The sequence below is a fragment of the Leptonychotes weddellii genome, chromosome 12 (assembly GCF_054177405.1).
Source record: "Leptonychotes weddellii isolate Sample4059 chromosome 12, ASM5417740v2, whole genome shotgun sequence".
NCBI lineage: Eukaryota > Metazoa > Chordata > Mammalia > Carnivora > Phocidae > Leptonychotes > Leptonychotes weddellii.
This window is the reverse complement of record NC_138380.1, coordinates 30,749,191-30,766,690: the sequence shown is the minus strand read 5'-3', so window position 1 is coordinate 30,766,690 and position 17,500 is coordinate 30,749,191.

Genomic DNA, 17,500 nt, shown 5'->3' with positions numbered 1-17,500 from the left:
AATCAAAGATCCATTGGAGTTCAGAGCAGGGAGAGAAAGAGACAGAAACAGGGAGACTCGGTGAGTCACTACAAAAAGGCTTGTATTCCAAGTAGGCTTTCCTTAGGTTTAACTGGAAGGGAGAATAGCCTTGATGGAAAGAATAAACAAAATGTTGGAGAAAGGTCTCAAGTCCAGTTTGGCTAGGTAAGTCAAATGAATGACTCTCAGAATGAATACCCCCTTAAACTTTGTGCCCTGGCACCTCACTTGCCTCGTTCAATGAGCTTAAATAAATGGTCTTTTCCCAAGGCTCATACACTGTTCCATATTAAAACTAATGGTCCATCTGATTTAAAACTCATGCTTTTTCCACGAAAACTGGAAATGCAGAGTATGTTGAGATGCTCTGGTTAAAGTACAAGGGGGCATAGAGCCCAACCATACCAGCTTAAGTCACTTCTCCAATTCACTATACATTTACCCATCCTGTCTCCTCATTTCCTACCCTATTCAGGCCAACTACAGAAGAATTTGAAGAATTATGTTTAAAAAATTGCATACTTCATTAATATATTCAACAAAATTTGAGCATCTAGAATGTCCTAGAACATGTGCCATGTGGTGATGACAGAATGTTCATAACAGGAGACATCGCTCCTGCCGCAGAGTGCTTATAGTATAGCTACAAATAAAGATCAGGTCGGGGAAGGTGAAAAATGGAGCCAAAAGGCTCTGGGGCCAGGGTATGGGAGAATTTAAATACTAAGCTAGTTTCGTGTGTTTAAGATCACTGGTGCCTGGGTGGCTCATTGGTTAAGCGTCTGCCTTCGGCTCACGTCATGATCCCAGGGTCCTGGGATTAAGCCCCGAGTTAGGTTCCCTGCTCAGTGGGGAGTCGTCTTCTCCCTCTGCCCCTCCCCACTGTTTGTGCTCTCTCTCTCTCAAATAAATAAATAAAATCTTTTTAAAAAATCACTGTATTTCTTTTTTTTAATAGAGGAATGATGAGCTAAAGCCACCACCTAGGTATAGTAATCTAGGAATATAATATATAGGATGGATTATGGCTGAGAAAGGTGAAATTAAAAACTCTTATAATTAGGAGACTATGAAAAAAATCCAAGTGTGATATGTCTAAATTCACATAGGAATGACAAGAATGAAAAACAAGGATGAATCTGAAGTACACTTAAGAAGATGATTTTTTTCAGTGGTAGTCTAATTGGTAGTGACTGATAGGATGCTAGGTTCAAAGGACGAAGTGGATCTTACATCAAAGACAGAATTATAAAAATAGAAAAGTCAAAAGGATAAAAGATTGACTTTTTATTACTTTTATTTTATATTTAAGAAACTTCTAAATACCTCCCCCACCTTTTTACAGACATACCCACTTCAGCTAACATAAGACTAAACTTCCGGGGCGCCCTAGGTGGCTCAGTCAGTTAAGCGTCTGCCTTTGGCTCAGGTCATGATCCCAGGGTCCTGGGATCGAGTCCCTCATCAGCCCCCCCCTCGGCAGGGAGTCTGCTTCTCCCTCTCCCCCCACTAATACACTCTCTCTCTCCCACACACAAAAATAAATAAAATCTTTAAAAAAAAAAACCCTAAACTTCAATTCTGGAAACTCTCAGGCATTCATCAATAGTATTAAGGCATCAGTTGTCAGAGCTGGCCATTTATTCACCAATACCAAAATTATCCAGTACTTATTATGCTTTGCTTTGATTGACTTGTCCTCAAGGAGCATACTGTCCCCTGGGGAAGGGAAGCAGTTAGCAAAGCACAATAATACAATGTGAGAAATCTATAACAGAGGGATAAAGTGTCATGGCTACATTAAAGAAGAGAATACTAATTCTGCCTGAGGGAATCTGGAAGGACTTCACTGAGGAAACAACATATGTACCAGTCCTGGAAGGATGAGCAGTAGTCTACCAGGCAGAGAATTCCATAAAAACAAACAAAAAAGGCCTTTTTTTTTTTTTAATGCATCAAGAGAGGAGCACCAAAATTATGGAAGTATGAAAGAGAAGAGCATGTTTGGAGACTAATAAAAAGTCTGTGCAGCTCAAGCATAATATATATGGTATAGAATCTTGGAGAAAAGCCTGGAAAGTTTAGTTGGGACCAAGTCACAGAGCGCTTTGTGTGCTGTGCTAGGAGGGAATTTTTTAAAACCCTGTAAGAAGTAGGGTATTAAATATTTTTAGGTAAAGGTGTGATGATTGTATTTTTATATTAAAAACATATTGAGCCACATTATGAAAAAGGACTGAATATAAAAATAAATAGAAGGAGAGATCAGTAAAGCCCTATTATGTAATTAAATCAAGAGAGGATGTGATTACTAATTAATCCAAATGAATGCCAGTAATCCAATCCCAATCCACACAAACCAGGACTCACAGTAAGTTTATCTTTCAAAGGAAGAGTTTATAGAGTAAGGCAACAATAAGTCTGAACACGGATTCTTGGTAATTTCAACATACATATAAGGCACAACTGAGGAAAAAGCACTGAAAAAGCACTTGGAGGGCCATTTGGGGAAAAAAATGGAAAAAGAAGAGGAAAGGTGAAAATAATGGCAGAGTGACCAAGAGAAAAAGCATCTTTAAGGAGGAGAAAGCAGTAAATAATATCAAAGACTGAAGACCAAATCAGCTTAGAACTAAAACTACTCATTTGGTTTTTCTAAAATGAGGTTTTTTGGTAATCATTTTCCAGAGTGATTTTTGGGAAGTAGTCAAAAACAAGCCAGATTTTGGAGGGTCTAATAATGGGAAGTAAAGAGTGGAAGCTTCAAGCAGGGACTAATCTTTCAAGATGCTCTAAAGCCATGGGTAGCAGAATGGTAGTGACCGACTATCTAAGAGCATGTGAACCTAAGGGAAGTGATTTTTTAACATGGAAAAGACATGGAAATATGAGTAAGACAAAGTAAAAGAAATTGGAGGAAAGTGTTAAAAATACAAAAGAAAATGTAACTTATTTTTAAAATGTCTTGAAGAGGTGAAGACTAGGCAGAGAATCAAGAGCAAAGTCTTGTATAGACCTTATTTAAAGGTTTATCCAAAACAAGAGACAAGAAAAGTGCCTGGTACATGCATGCTAGGCTTTCTCTGCCAGGCAGAGAATCAAGAGCAAAGTCTTGTATAGACCTTATTTAAAGGTTTATCCAAAACAAGAGACAAGAAAAGTGCTGGTACCTGCATGCTAGGCTTTCATAATTATGTCCTGAATGAATGTTGTAATGGTAAACTGAAGGCCTTTCTCCATTTTTTTCTTGCAATGGTCATACATTCAAGATAATATGCTGAGACAAGCAACAGAGGCATGGTAACAAACTTAAGGACAGTAATAAATGTTTGAGGTAGTCTCTAAGGGGATTAGAAACTTAGGTATCTTTAAAGAAATAAAGAAGTTCCTGAAGACACAGATGAAATTGGAAATCCTGTATTGTATTGGGACTTACCTATACCTGCCCTGTGATTTTTTTGTAATGTCATCAGCAGCCCATGTATAGGAGTACAGAAAGTCAATGAGTACATATCACTACAGGTAAGAGTACTTTTGGAGAAGGGTATAGCTGAGATGACAGTTAAAGTGCCTGGCAAGGGGCACCTGGGTGGCATAGTCGGTTAGGCATCCAACTCTTGCTTTCTGCTCAGGTCATGATCTCAGGGTTGAGGGATCGAGCCCCATCAGGCTCTGCGCTCTACAGTGTAGAGTCTGCTTGGGATTCTCTCTCCCTCTCCCTCTGCCCCTCCTGATCTTGCGCTCTCCCCCCCCCCCACCATGGATAAATAAATCTTAAAAAAAAAAAGCATTTAAAGTGACTGGCAATATATCAATGGATAGAAAGAAAAATTTAATCAGAAGAATTTAATTCATACACTGGAAGCATTAAGAGGAGTTGAGGCTTAAAAAAAAAAAAAAAAAAAAAGAGGAGTTGAGGCTTAGAGATAATAATAAGGATAAACAAAAGATATTATTGGCATAATGCAATGACAACAGAGTAACCTTATGACAAAAGACTGTGAACAAAGTAGGGTTTGCATTTAAAGAATGTGTGATAGAAAAATGAAACTTCCCACAGGTATTTATCTGTTCACGTACGTGACAGTTGTTGGAACACTACTTCTATTACTGTTAACATCTTTTTTCCCCAACCAGCCCTATAAACTTCATCAAATCATGTGAATGGTAAAGAAGAATATAGGATTCTTCAAATTTTTTATATAATCCAGATTCTTTCCAGTCACACATGATTCCCAGAAGAATCCAGAGTATCTATTCCCAGAACTGGATATGCGTATTACATTTAACTTGGTAGGGAAAATGCTTCTATACCACAATTGTAATTCTATATCTTTTTCCAAACGGATTTTGCTATCACTTCTGTACTTGCTATCTACAAGCACAGAAAACCAAAACAATAAAACCAGTACATTTATGCTATAAGAGAAATATAACTGACTATATGAGAACACTACTTAAAGAGACAGCATTCTGGGCTGGAAATCCATTACTTTGCCTCTAGTACTGGATTTGCCAATATATGCTGTCTGACCTTTGGTGGATTACCAAACCTGTTGGGGTCTCGGTTTCCTTATCCTTAAAATCAGTTATTTTATTAGCTTATCTTTAAGCTGCCTGTTTGTTTGAAAGTTCCACAGGTTACACACTTCCTTTTAAAAATTGAGTCAGAGTTGATTCTTCATCAGTTTTTTAATGTTACTGAAGATCCTCAAAATCTTGTCAGGTCCCTTTTTAAAAAATATACATAGCATTTAAAATCTATCCTTCTTTAAGTTTTTCAGTTTTTTTCATTTTGTATTTTGAAGCCATTTTACTAGAATACAAAAGGTTTGAATTGTTATATCTTCCTGGTAAACTGAATCTCTTATCATTACTTATTGCTTCTTTTTATTGCTAGCAACACCCTCTGCCCTAAAGTCTACTTTGTGGAATAATATAGGACACTAAGTTTCTTTAGGTTAGTATTTGTATTTGTTGGTTAGTATTCTCTTGCTTACTATTAACATAGTTGTGTCTTTTTTTTTTAAGATTTTATTTATTTATTTGACAGAAAGGGACACAGTGAGAGAGGGAACACAAACAGAGGGAGCGGAAGAGGGAGAAGCAGGCTCTCTGCTGAGCAGGGAAACTGATGCGGGGCTCTATCCCAGGACTCTGGGATCATGACCTGAGCCAAAGGCAAACGCTTAACTGACCGAGCCACCCAGGCGCCCCATAGTTGTATCTTTCAATTGTTCTGCCACTTTTGTGTTTTCAAGTCAGAATCTAGTCTGTTTTTGTTTATTATAATAAGTCTGAAATTGTTTTGACCCTATTATGTTGGGCTTTCTACTTGCTCTCTTCTATCATTTTTAACCTTACTTGTTTTAAAAAAAAAAAAATACAGGATATTTTTGTTGTTATTGTCTGCTTGCTTGTTTATGCCCTTCCCAAATCCCACATATTTATATTCCATTAGTTTGGAAGTTACACAGTGTATCCACTCTAATAGTGGTCATCCCAAAAATGTTAACATGCATATTTAAATTTACATGTCCAGAGTTAAATATCTATTCTCTCATATCAAACATTACGAAGAATGTTTTATCTCTATAAACATATTTTCATACATAATATTTAAATTCTAACATTCAGTATTCACAAATTGGATATTGTTACTACTGTCTTACACCATCAGGTTTTGTTTGGATTAACTTTATACTTGCTACTTTCTCTGATTACCATTCTTCGATTGCTCTCAGTCTTTCCTTCTTAATGATTTTTAAGTTATTCATGAAGCTCATCTTCTAGAAATTCTTTAGAGAGATCTGTTGGTAGTAAGTTCTCTCAATTTTGCCCTACCTAAAAAAAGTCTTTATTTTACCCTTGTTCTTGAAAAATAATTTTACAGGATATACAATTCTATGTTGGAAATTATATTTTCTCAGAATTTTGAAGATATTATTCCACAGGTTTCTGGCTTCCATTGTTGGTCTTTTTCAAAATCAGATATCAACCTAATTGTTATTCCTCTGTAATCCATCTTTGTTCTCAGCCAATATTTCTTTTCATTGTTGTGCGCCATGGTGAGGATGCCTTTCGATGTATCCTTCTTATGACTGGTGGGGCTTCAAATATAGTAATTTCATAGCCATTAATTACCACATTGAATATTACCTGTCTCCCATTCATTCTATTTTCTACTTATAGAAATCAAATTACATATACCTTATAACTTCTAACACTATTCTTACTCTATTCTTCATGTCTTTTAGAATGTGCTTTGTATTTCTCATTTATTTCATTGTATTGATTTCTGGACAATTTCTCCAGTTCCATCTTCCAATTTACTCATTCTCTCTTCAACTGTGATTAATCTGCTATTTAATTTTCCCAATTGGTTTCTAATTTCAGTTTTTATACTTTTATTTCTATGATCTTTTACAAACTGCCTTGAGAGCTGTGATGATGTCCTGCAAGAGCACACTTCTGATTCTCTTTTATTTAAACATTTATTAATTTTATGTTTTACATATAATTCTAATATGTACAGTTTTGCTGGCCTGATATTACTGATAATGGTTCTACTAGATCTCACTCACAGTAGCTTGGTCCTTTCTGTACATGTTTTATGATTTTTTTTCCTATGAGTTTATATTTCTTGAAACTCTGTGTGAAAAAATTTGATACGTTTGGGATTTTTGCCTACTCTAGATGCCTACAATACAACCAACATAAAACCACTTTTAACGAAATTACGACTTTATACTTTTTGATGATACAAAGATAATGAAAATTGAAAATCTAAGGCCATGTATCTTAGAATTCTCAGTATGTAAAATTATCAATCTCTATAACCTAAGTCTGTCTGTCTATCTATCTAAAAAGATAATAAGATTACCCACTGATGTCTATCAGAGTTATAACCTTATACAGAGATTTAAAGTCTGACTTCCTACCTCACAGAGACCCTAGTCTTTGCTTTCAGTCCTCCTCTCATGAATCATTTCAATCCAAAGCTTTAGGCTTTGGGAAGGAGACTGAGAAATATTCCACACCAGTTATAGGTTTTAGTACTGGTTTACCTCCCCATATTTGTCATTTCTTATTGTTTTTGGTCTCTAAAAATTTTCTTTTCTGTCTTGAGAGCTTGGGTTGGCTTGATGGCTCATATTGTTGTCCCTTTATCTATAAAGTCTGTTTAGTTTTGCTTCTTATAAAGAAATAAGACTATAAATACGTTAGTTTCTTCTATCATCTAAATCAGAGGTCAGCAAACAATGGCTTATGGGTCAAATACATCCCACTGCCTATTTTTGTAAATAAAATTTTATAGGAACACAGCCATGATCACTCATTTATCTATTTCCATGGCTACTTTTGTGCTATAACATCAAAGTTGAATAGTTGTCACAGACACCATCTGACCCACAGAGCTGAAAATATTTACTGTCTGCCTTTTACAAAGCAGGTTTTCTGACCCCTGATCTAAATCATCAGCAACTGACTTATCTTACAATAAATATGTTCAATTTAATACAACAGCAAAGTGTTATTTAATCTAGGCATTCGTTGACTTAATGTATGCATATATTCAATATAGGTATCTAATATCACTGCAGCAAACTAGAACTTCTTTGATGGCATGAGCTATATATCTAAAAGGTTTAAGTAGCAGCTCCATCATAGAAATATATTTAATAAATGTTTTTGATGATGATGATGGTGATGATGATATCTTGAATTCCCATAATTTTCTAATCCATGAGAGATATAAAAACAGATATCATTTTAGAGAGTTAAATGTACTTGTCAAGTCATTTTGGAATGTGGTAAATCACCTTAATTGGGTACGTTTTGCCTCCAGGAATCTTAACTGCTTATGTTCTCTGACATTCTTACTGATAAAGCTCATTGCCATAGATTAAAGCTATGAATGTTACTCTCTTTTTAATGTTATAGCTTTTATTACAGGGAAATACCTTTACTATTTGTATAATATCCCATGTCCTTCCACAAAAAAAGAAATACACAGTTGCAAGATTCTGGTAATAGCCCTTCACTACCTATTTTTAGAGTGTGCATAGCCTTAACTGTTCTGATCCACTCAGAAAAACAGATAATGAAATACACTTTTAAACATACATTTTGTTTTTGGAAAATGTTCTTTTTGCAAATGCTCCTGACAGAAGATGGGAGATGCAGTTTGCAGAGTAAAAGAAGTGGCTGAATAAAAAAATATTGTCATGAGGGGAAAAGAGAAATACGTTAGAAAACTTTATCCCTACAATAGGGAATACAGCATTTGATGAGAGAAGCCCAAAACAGTGAATGAATGAATGGGTTATTTGCTAGATGGAAGAAAGTGCCCAGTAAAATGAATACAGAATACATGTAAAATGTCCCTGGTGGAGGGATAGTGTGCTGGATATAAGGGACAGCTGGCATTTGCTGAAACACATGAGTGACATGTCCTAGAAAAAGAAGGAAAGTGCTGGGTGTAACGGCAGCTAGTGTAGAGAGCACGGACAGCAGGTTTTCTGCAGAATAATGTTGTTCATGGCTAGTAGTGATCTGTGAAAAATGTAAGTGAACAGTTTTGACAGAGCAGCATGTGATAGGGAATAAACTAACTAGACTATCTGGCTGCCATGCAACTGACTAAGGGAAAACTGTATGGGTACAAAATCAAGTTGTAATCTCTTTGGAAACCAGGCAGTAAGTCTGAGAAAGGAAAAAAAGAAATATATTCTGAGACAGAAGTGAGTAGCACAGTATTCCAATTCAATAGATTTATACGACAATCTTTCATTTATGTTAGGAAAAAAGTGTTGTAGAATGCTAAAGAATGAGTTACAAAAATTTATAGTGGGCAAAACTTTGTCATTTGCTTATGTCACTGTTTAAACTATTTATTTCCTATTACTGTGGCTGTTATTAAATAAAGAGCATTTACTGAATGAGCTCCATGCATAGAGCACATGTGAAGGACTTACTGGGAAGAGAGAGGTGCAGCAGAGATGAATCTGATTGTGAGGAACAAGGTTCTAGTTTAAATAAAGCCTAAACTCAATGCACAGAACACTGAATATGCATCGCATTGAATATATGTGTAGTGGTCCAACGTAAACAGATTTCTCAATGTTAACAAAAAATACGTCAGTTTTGCAAATGTTGAATGCCACATCAAGGTTAATATTGCCAAAAATATCCATGAATGCTGTTAAAGTGTCATTACAAAGCAAAGAACGTAAAGCAGCTCTGGGGGTTATTAGTAATAGCCCTAGGATTTGGATTCTATGGACAAGAAACATGAGATTTTCCCCCAAAGGATCATTATTATAGGAATTTCATTTGTGTCCCAAACTCACCTATGTTTATTGACTGTCAAACCTTGATACAAGGTTTATCTGTTTCAAATGGCTGTTCCTAAGTGGTACTGAATGTTTGAAATATATCTTTGTGAAATCTGTTTGTGATTTAACATTCTTACAATATATCTTATTATAGAGGCTATTATTTTCATAAATCCCATAAAACAATGAATAAATATTTGCAAGGAGGGTTTAACAGTTGACATCAAAATGACTCAACACAGAGCATTTTTTAAAAGTATGGCAAGATGCATATGGAAGAGGCTCTCAGAAGTGCTGACAATACTACTGAAGCAGATTACCTTAAAAGAAAACACATATGGTTCCATTTTGTGCCTTCTCGCTCAACTAAATATGTTTAGAGGCACAGGCTTGCAACCTGCTGAGTGAATCCTGTTTTATCCATATGCAGATTATAGAACTAAAGAGGAGACAGTTAAAATTATTCAGGTACTTTTTTATAATTCAAGATGAAAAACAGGAACAATACATGGGTTTCCCTTTTCCTCCCACAAGTTTAGGGCTCAGAATTAATTTCTTTTCCTTCAATGAACTACCTATTGACACTCCTGATTTCCCAATCTCTGTGACCTTCAGGCCCCCAAAACTCGATGTCATTTTGCTTTACCACAGGATATCTTTAAACTGGGAAGGAGAACATTTTGTGTAAACACAAAGGCAACGGTAGCCAATTATCACTTTATCTACAATTTCCCTCAACCACATACTCTAATAGTGTCCATTCTAAAACATATAACTCAACCCCATTTCTCACTCTAGTTACTGTCCTATCTTTCTTCTCTTTCACAGTCAAACTTTTCGAATGTCTTATCTATCCCTATCTCTATTAATTTGCTACACAGCAAATTAAATTTCCTTAGAACACTCCAGTCTGGCTCCTCCTCAAAACAGTTTTGAAACATAACTTTGGTTTAGTCGTGCCTTACTTCTGTGTTAAGTTTTGGTCCTTTCAGTTTCTTGATCTCTCAGGTTTAGCACTGTTGATTATTCCCTTCCTCTTAATACATTTCCTTAGCTCCCGTGACATCATAATTTCTGTTTGTTTGTTTTACTTATACCCTAGTGGAACTACTCCTTCAGCTCATCATTCAGGCTTTGAAGGTTTCTCAAAGCTCTCTTCTAGACTCTTTCACCTGCTGATGCTGCATTTCTCTCAAAGGTATCCTGATCCATTACTCTGGCTTCAGTTACCATCTACAGCAACAAAATTTATACATCTCTAGCCTACGCTTCTCCTCTGAGCTGTAGACTAAGATAGCACGCTGCCTAGTGATATTGCCTCCTCCAGGCCTTAAAGGAAAGTTTAGGCAGAACAGGTCTAAAAATAACCCACACATCATGGTCCATCTCCTCCATCCCAGTGTATGGCCCCAGCCTCCATTTAGTTGTGCAAACAAGAAAGGTAGAGTAAGCCTTGATTCGTCCTCTCTCCACATCCAAATCCAAAGAATCTTCAAGATTTGTCAATTTTATCTCCTATATGTCTCTAGAATCCATCCATTTCTCTCCAGCTTCACCACCATTACTCATCCCAAGTGTTTTCCCCATTGTAGCTCAAAAAAATTTATTGAATTCTGCCTTCTTTTCTCAACATTCACCATCTCTGTTAGTGGAATGAGTACCTAACAAGCCACCAATTTTTCTCTAATCCAGACAATCAACTACAATGCTCTCAGAGTTACTGTCCTCAATTTTTTTTTTAATTTTTAAAAATATTGAAAAAGAAAATTGTTACCTAATAATTTGATGACTGTCACTAAAAGGAAAAATTCAAATTCCCTATCTTAGCTGTGATTTCCAACCTCTGTTCAAAATCATTTCAGAATATTCTCCAACTTCATCAATTCTAATTATAAGCCATAGCGAAGTCCCTTGTCACCCTTCTCTGGGTTTACCTATTCCATTTATTATTCTTCAGGCTTTTATACTTGATGATTTCTCTGTCTTGTATACCTCTCTATTCTTCCAGACTAAGTCAAATATTATGTAAAGTTGTCTTTGACTGCCTCAGGTATAATTCTTAGTCTTCTGTACTTCTCTACTTCTTGATCCATATATCTGTTTTAGTGTATGTACCATGCTATATTTTCAAGTCTCTGTTTAATATGTATATCCTCCCAAAAAGACTATGTGCTTTATGATGGCAATTGTTTTAGTCACCTTTCATTGCTTATCACACATAATAGGAGCTCAACAAAAGCTTTAAACTGAATTATTAGGATATTTATAAAATCATAAGACATAAAGTTTTAAGAACACGTTTAAGTAGGAATGTTATTATATGTATATTTGAGGCCTGGCTAAATTAAAATCAAGATCAGATGGTGGGGAAATATAAATGAGATGCCAAAACCAACACCATGGAGGAAAGCAGGTTTGGGGGTGACCAGCTTCAGACATTGACTTAACATAAATAGAAAGAATGACTTAAGCCTAGTGTACTGGAAATAATCCCACTGTGTCAGATCTCTTAACGGTCCAGACCACAGAATCTTTAGTTTCCTTTCATTTTTTCATACCCCATGGGTCTCCAATCCTTCCTCCAGAGCCCCAGGGCTCCTTTCAGGCATATTAAACTGTATATTTATTAATGCTACATATTCTTTTTCACATTTTCACTTCTTTTTTGCACACACTTTTCCTCTGCCTGAAATACTCTTCCTTCTTCCTCTTACTTATGACTGAAATGCCAACTTAGCTTCCTATACCTCTAGAAACTTTCCGTAATTTTACAAATTGGGTTAGATGTCCCAATTATGTATGACCAGAGTAGTTGGTATGTCTTCACGTTATAGCACATATTACATTACTGTGTAATTGCCCACTTATTTATCTGTATCCTTTTCTAGATTATAAATGGAAGGATAAGTACTATATACTTTAATTTTAATTGCCTCCCCAATGCTTAGAACTGTCCCTGGCATGTAGTAGGAGCTCAATAAATGTTGAATGATTACCTAGGCTCCTTCAGAGAACATCTTTCTCCATAACACCACGTTTTGTTAGGGACCTGTCATTTCTCTCTGCTTGCGCTAACAAGTACAAGGCCATATGCTGAGCAAGAAGAGGACAGACAAAATCTCATCCTGTTCTCCACATTTGATTATTGGGGCTATTCTCTTGCAAAACCAGACATCAAGGTCATGGCATTTTACATATTTTAATCACTGAAGTTACTGACTCTGCTCTCCTTTCTTTTAACATCACAATGGATATCACTGGTTTCCCGACCTTTGCTTTGATTTTATGGTTTCTGGCTTGTCAGCTTGCTGCCAAGAACAAGAGTCCACGTTATTTGGTTACTGCTTTGACCAGGAGTCTTCTGGATGGTTGGCTAATTCCTGACTTACAGCAATCTTAGAAATCTTCATTCCCAATTTCATGATCTCAGACTCAGGCCTCAGTTCAGCTTCCTCTTGGTTCCAGTCCCTTCTCTGACTAAACCTAAACTAGGTCTTCTTGGAAAAATGACTTAGAAAACTAGTACCTATATATAATTAATAAAATCCACAGAATATTGAAGGCTGAAGGATGGCTTACCTAATGTAGAAAGTGTTATGATGTTTACTGTCTTCTATTAACATGTAAAATGGATCTAGAGCAAATTATTTTGTTTTTCTACATATGAACTTATGAGAGATAAAAATAACATGTACTGTCAGAATCATATGGGTATTACAAAGGAAAATATCACTATCTTAACTATTAATATTTGATTATTACATTATTAGTAGTACTAGATCAAGTATATTATTTTTTTTAAAGATTTTATTTATTTATTTGACAGAGAGACACAGCGAGGGAACACAAGCAGGGGGAGAGGGAGAAGCAGGCTTCCTGCTGAGCAGGGAGCCTGATGTGGGCCTCAATCCCAGGGGGACCCTGGGATCATGACCTGAGCCGAAGGCAGACGCTTAACAACTGAGCCACCCAGGCACCCATCAAGTATATTATTTTAGTTAGCTTGGTATGAGATTAGAGGTGGGATACATGATACATGTACGGAGGTACAAAGGATGGTAGGTATTTTACTCCTAGACTATGTACCCAGTTTTGTAAACCTAAGATGAAGTTCTAAAAGGCCTGCATGCTGGCAAAGGAATGGCAAAAATATATGGAGCCAAACATAATCATGATACATAAGAAGATCCTGAAGATCAAGACAGAAACGGAGGGAAAGGTCCCACAACGAATGAGAAAAGGATATATTAATGTCCATTGAGGAAATTTCTATTCCCATAGGTAGAGGAAGAGGAATTTGTGTATTGATCCTGTGAGGGGAGCTCTAAGAGGATAAAATAGACAATAATATATGACTAGAAGAGAGTACATACATTTGGTACTTCATGACCGGGACAACGAGACAGAAAATGAGTTGTTTGCTTAGATCCTTTTGTCTTAGGATTGCAATTACCTGTAGCAATATTACAAAGTTGGCTCCCTTGGTCCAAGAAAAACAAATGTGAAAAAAGAAGGGGAGTTTCATGTCTGTTTTCCTGAGAAAGTATTTCAACCATCATTATTATTTTCTTTATGCACTATCCTATAACTTTTGGAGACAATGACTTCATTTTTTTTTTTTTAAGCTCCTGGACTTACAAAGGAGATAATATTTTTTTAAAAGATTTCATTTATTCATTTGATAGAGAGAGAGAGAGAGACAGTGAGAGCAGGAACACAAGCAGGAGTGGGAGAGGGAGAAGCAGGCTTCCCGCTGAGCAGGGAGCCTGACGCGGGGCTTGATGTGGGGCTGGATCCCAGCACTCCCAGGATGCTGGGATCATGACATGAGCCAAAGGCAGACGCTCAATGACTGAGCCACCCAGGCACACCCTGGAGACAATGATTTCTTGGAAAAGTGGCCTGGGCTGTTTTCTACTATGTTTAGATTATACATTTATTTTTGTCATGGAAAACTTTAGGGTCATGTCAAAAAAAATTAGGCAGTATGTACTGAAGATACATCGACAATCAAAAATTTGCAGAGTTGTTATTCTTAGGGAATATTCAATAATGATATTACTTTAGGAAAATTACATTGTAATACTTTGAAAGTCCCATTAAAATACATAAACATGAAACATTTAATTTGCTATACTAACCATCACTGCAAAAATTACCCAGAGCAGAAGAGTTCATCCAAAACCTGTTATTGAAAAGTAGGTGATAAGTGAATATTAACTCCCTATGCCTCCACATCAGTATGAATTGACAGCTAACAAACTGCATTTTAGAGACCATTTTTTGCCATAATATAAATTTTCTTTGAACCAAAATATGAGGCACAGGATAAAGTTAGTCAGCCCACAATCTCACAAGAAGGGCACTATTTCTGAGATCCTTGCACTTAATAACACCCCAAAATACACACACATACACAAATACCCTATTGCCTTATTTTTTTTCAAAATTCTTTAGTCAGGGGTCATTATGTATTTTTTATCATTGTATTTGGGTTCACTTTTATCAGTGAGCCAAATAAGTATCTCAAGTAAATTCTTCCAGATCTCTATTACCAATGCATTTAAAAATTCAGTAGAACACCTATAGGTATTTTTCATAAATATGGACGTACAGTAGGACACCTATAGCTACTCTTGTAAATATATATATATATGCGTACATATACCCACACCAGCATAGAAATAGCCAAGCTAATTAGCAATGCTATTTATTTAGGAAAAACTCCCACAAAATGGACAAAGATAGAAACTACAGAAGTAATAATCACATTTGAAATTAGTTAAGTTTATGATGAATGAATACAAGCTCCAGGCCACATTTTCGCAGTAGTAATCAGCAAATTACTGCGGATGTAACACTCTTTCCAGAGTCAATACAGGCATTTCTAGTGACTCAGAGAATTGAGGCTCTCTCAGGGAAGTAGAATTTCTCACATAGAAATTAATGGAGTAATAAGCACCATAATCCAGAAACAATTGAATATATAATAAGTGAAGAGTAAGTACAGTCCATATAATGAGTATATAACTTGACACACTGACAAAACGTTCTTGTCAAGGATTAAACCCTACTTAGCCTATCATAAAAATAAATGAGTTACTGCATTTCTATTTATTGGCAATAGAAAAGTTATACAAGAACTGAGAGAGTTAATGGAAAATTAATAATAAAAAGCAAGGGAAAATATAAAAGTAGTGTGTTGGATGAGATACAGGGTCATAGACATTTATATAGTCAAGAGAGGAGAAGATTTAAGGGGATTTGATCACAGTCTATAAATACCATACAAGTATCTGTATAAATGAAAGAATGTGATTATTCAAAGCATCAGAAGATGGGAGGACAAGGAGCACTGGTCTGAAACTAAAGAAGAAAATGTTTCAGCCTTATATGATATTAAGAAATACTTTGCAACAGTAAGAGGATTTGGCATTAGAAATAAAAACCAAGGACAATACATAAAGTTTAGAGAATGCCTAAAAATGATGTACCCACAAGTACAGAGAATAAATCAGAAATGATGAAGGGAAGAATGGGAAACAGTGAGGCTCAGAGGATCAGAAGACACACCGATTCAGGATGTGTGAGATGTGTGAGCTGCCGGTCTGTTATGTATGATTCTCCATTAAGTCTCATCCTAGGAAACTGTACCAAAACTGGGAAAGCAGTTTAAATAAATGAAAAATTTTAGCTTATACTTTGATCAACTATTATACTACGACACCCAATGATTTCGTTTTTGGCTATGTTCTCGCATTTGATAAAGAGCAATACATTTAAGTGCTGATAGCTAGAGTTTATAACAGATTTACATACACTCTTGACACATACAGAGATCTACACATAGGATACTCTTCATAATTGCCTTAAATATACAGGTTCAGAATCTCTACTAAAGAAAGTTTAATAATAATAATAACAATAATAATAATAATGAAGAGATCACTAAAAACAAATTTATTTATATAAGTAATACTTTTCCACCTAAGAAAAAAGGAAAACCTAATGATAACTTACGTATTTCCTTTTCTTAAAAAGACACTAGTATAAAAATAAATGTTAATTCTCGAAATAATGAAAAATCCATTGTTTGTTGCTTTCAATCATTTGTCTTTTTCATTGTTCAAACTTTATATTTTACTTTCTTCTTTCAGTCTTTCTTCTTATGAGTGGACCTTCTATCACCTTATCAAAAGCTCTGGATTTTTTTAGTTTTAAGAGAGATGCTTTAAGGAGTAAGAAGAAGCTTGCTGCTCTCTCGGTACAGGGTGTAGTTGAAGATGAATAAAGGAATTACTGCAAACAAGGAAGTGTTTAGCTGAAGTTAAATGAAAAGAATTTGCTGTGGCCCCAAATCATTAATTCCCTCACTTTAAAACAGTCAAAAAAGGAAATATTTTTTTTTCAATTCTGATCACTTTCTCTGTATCAAGAGATGAACTAAGTAGATTTAAAAGTATGGGAAAGTTCTAGCTAAAGATGATTTTGATCCAATCAAGGCATCGGCCTGCTTTGTTTCAATTCCCTAGTTTCTTGTACACATTACTTTGCAATGATCAATACTTTTCAGGTGGAGAAAGTGGAAGTTTTTCACAGGTGAAAACTGGTTGTTTAGGAGTGAGGAATCTATAGGATGCTAGTCCTTATACTGTTGACAAGGTTGACCATACATAAAGGGTGGGGAGAAAAGTAAGTGAAACCAGGAAGGGATGACATCCTTAGAGAACACAGAATATTTAATAAGAGCACATGATAAGAAAAAAAAAACAGATTCAGAAGGTATTAAAAATTGGAGAAGGTAGAAATCACAGAGATAATAATCAGAAGATTTCAGAAGTTCAAAATTGTAGAATTTATAATCTGAAATGAGAATAAAGTGGTCAGTGGGTTATTATTCTGGAATGGAAATGCTAGTGATTGTCAGCAAGGAAGCCAAAAGCTCTTAACTGGTGAGATAAAGTATTTTAATAATTGATATCTTAGAGTTATGTGGATTTTTTATACACTTTAAGAATTATAAACAAAATAGAAAATACATTAATAATTTAGATGTTCAAGTGAAGTAATTTCATTTGACTTTTATATTAAGAGCATTATATGGGGCACCTGGGTGGCTCAGTTGGTTGAGCGACTGCCTT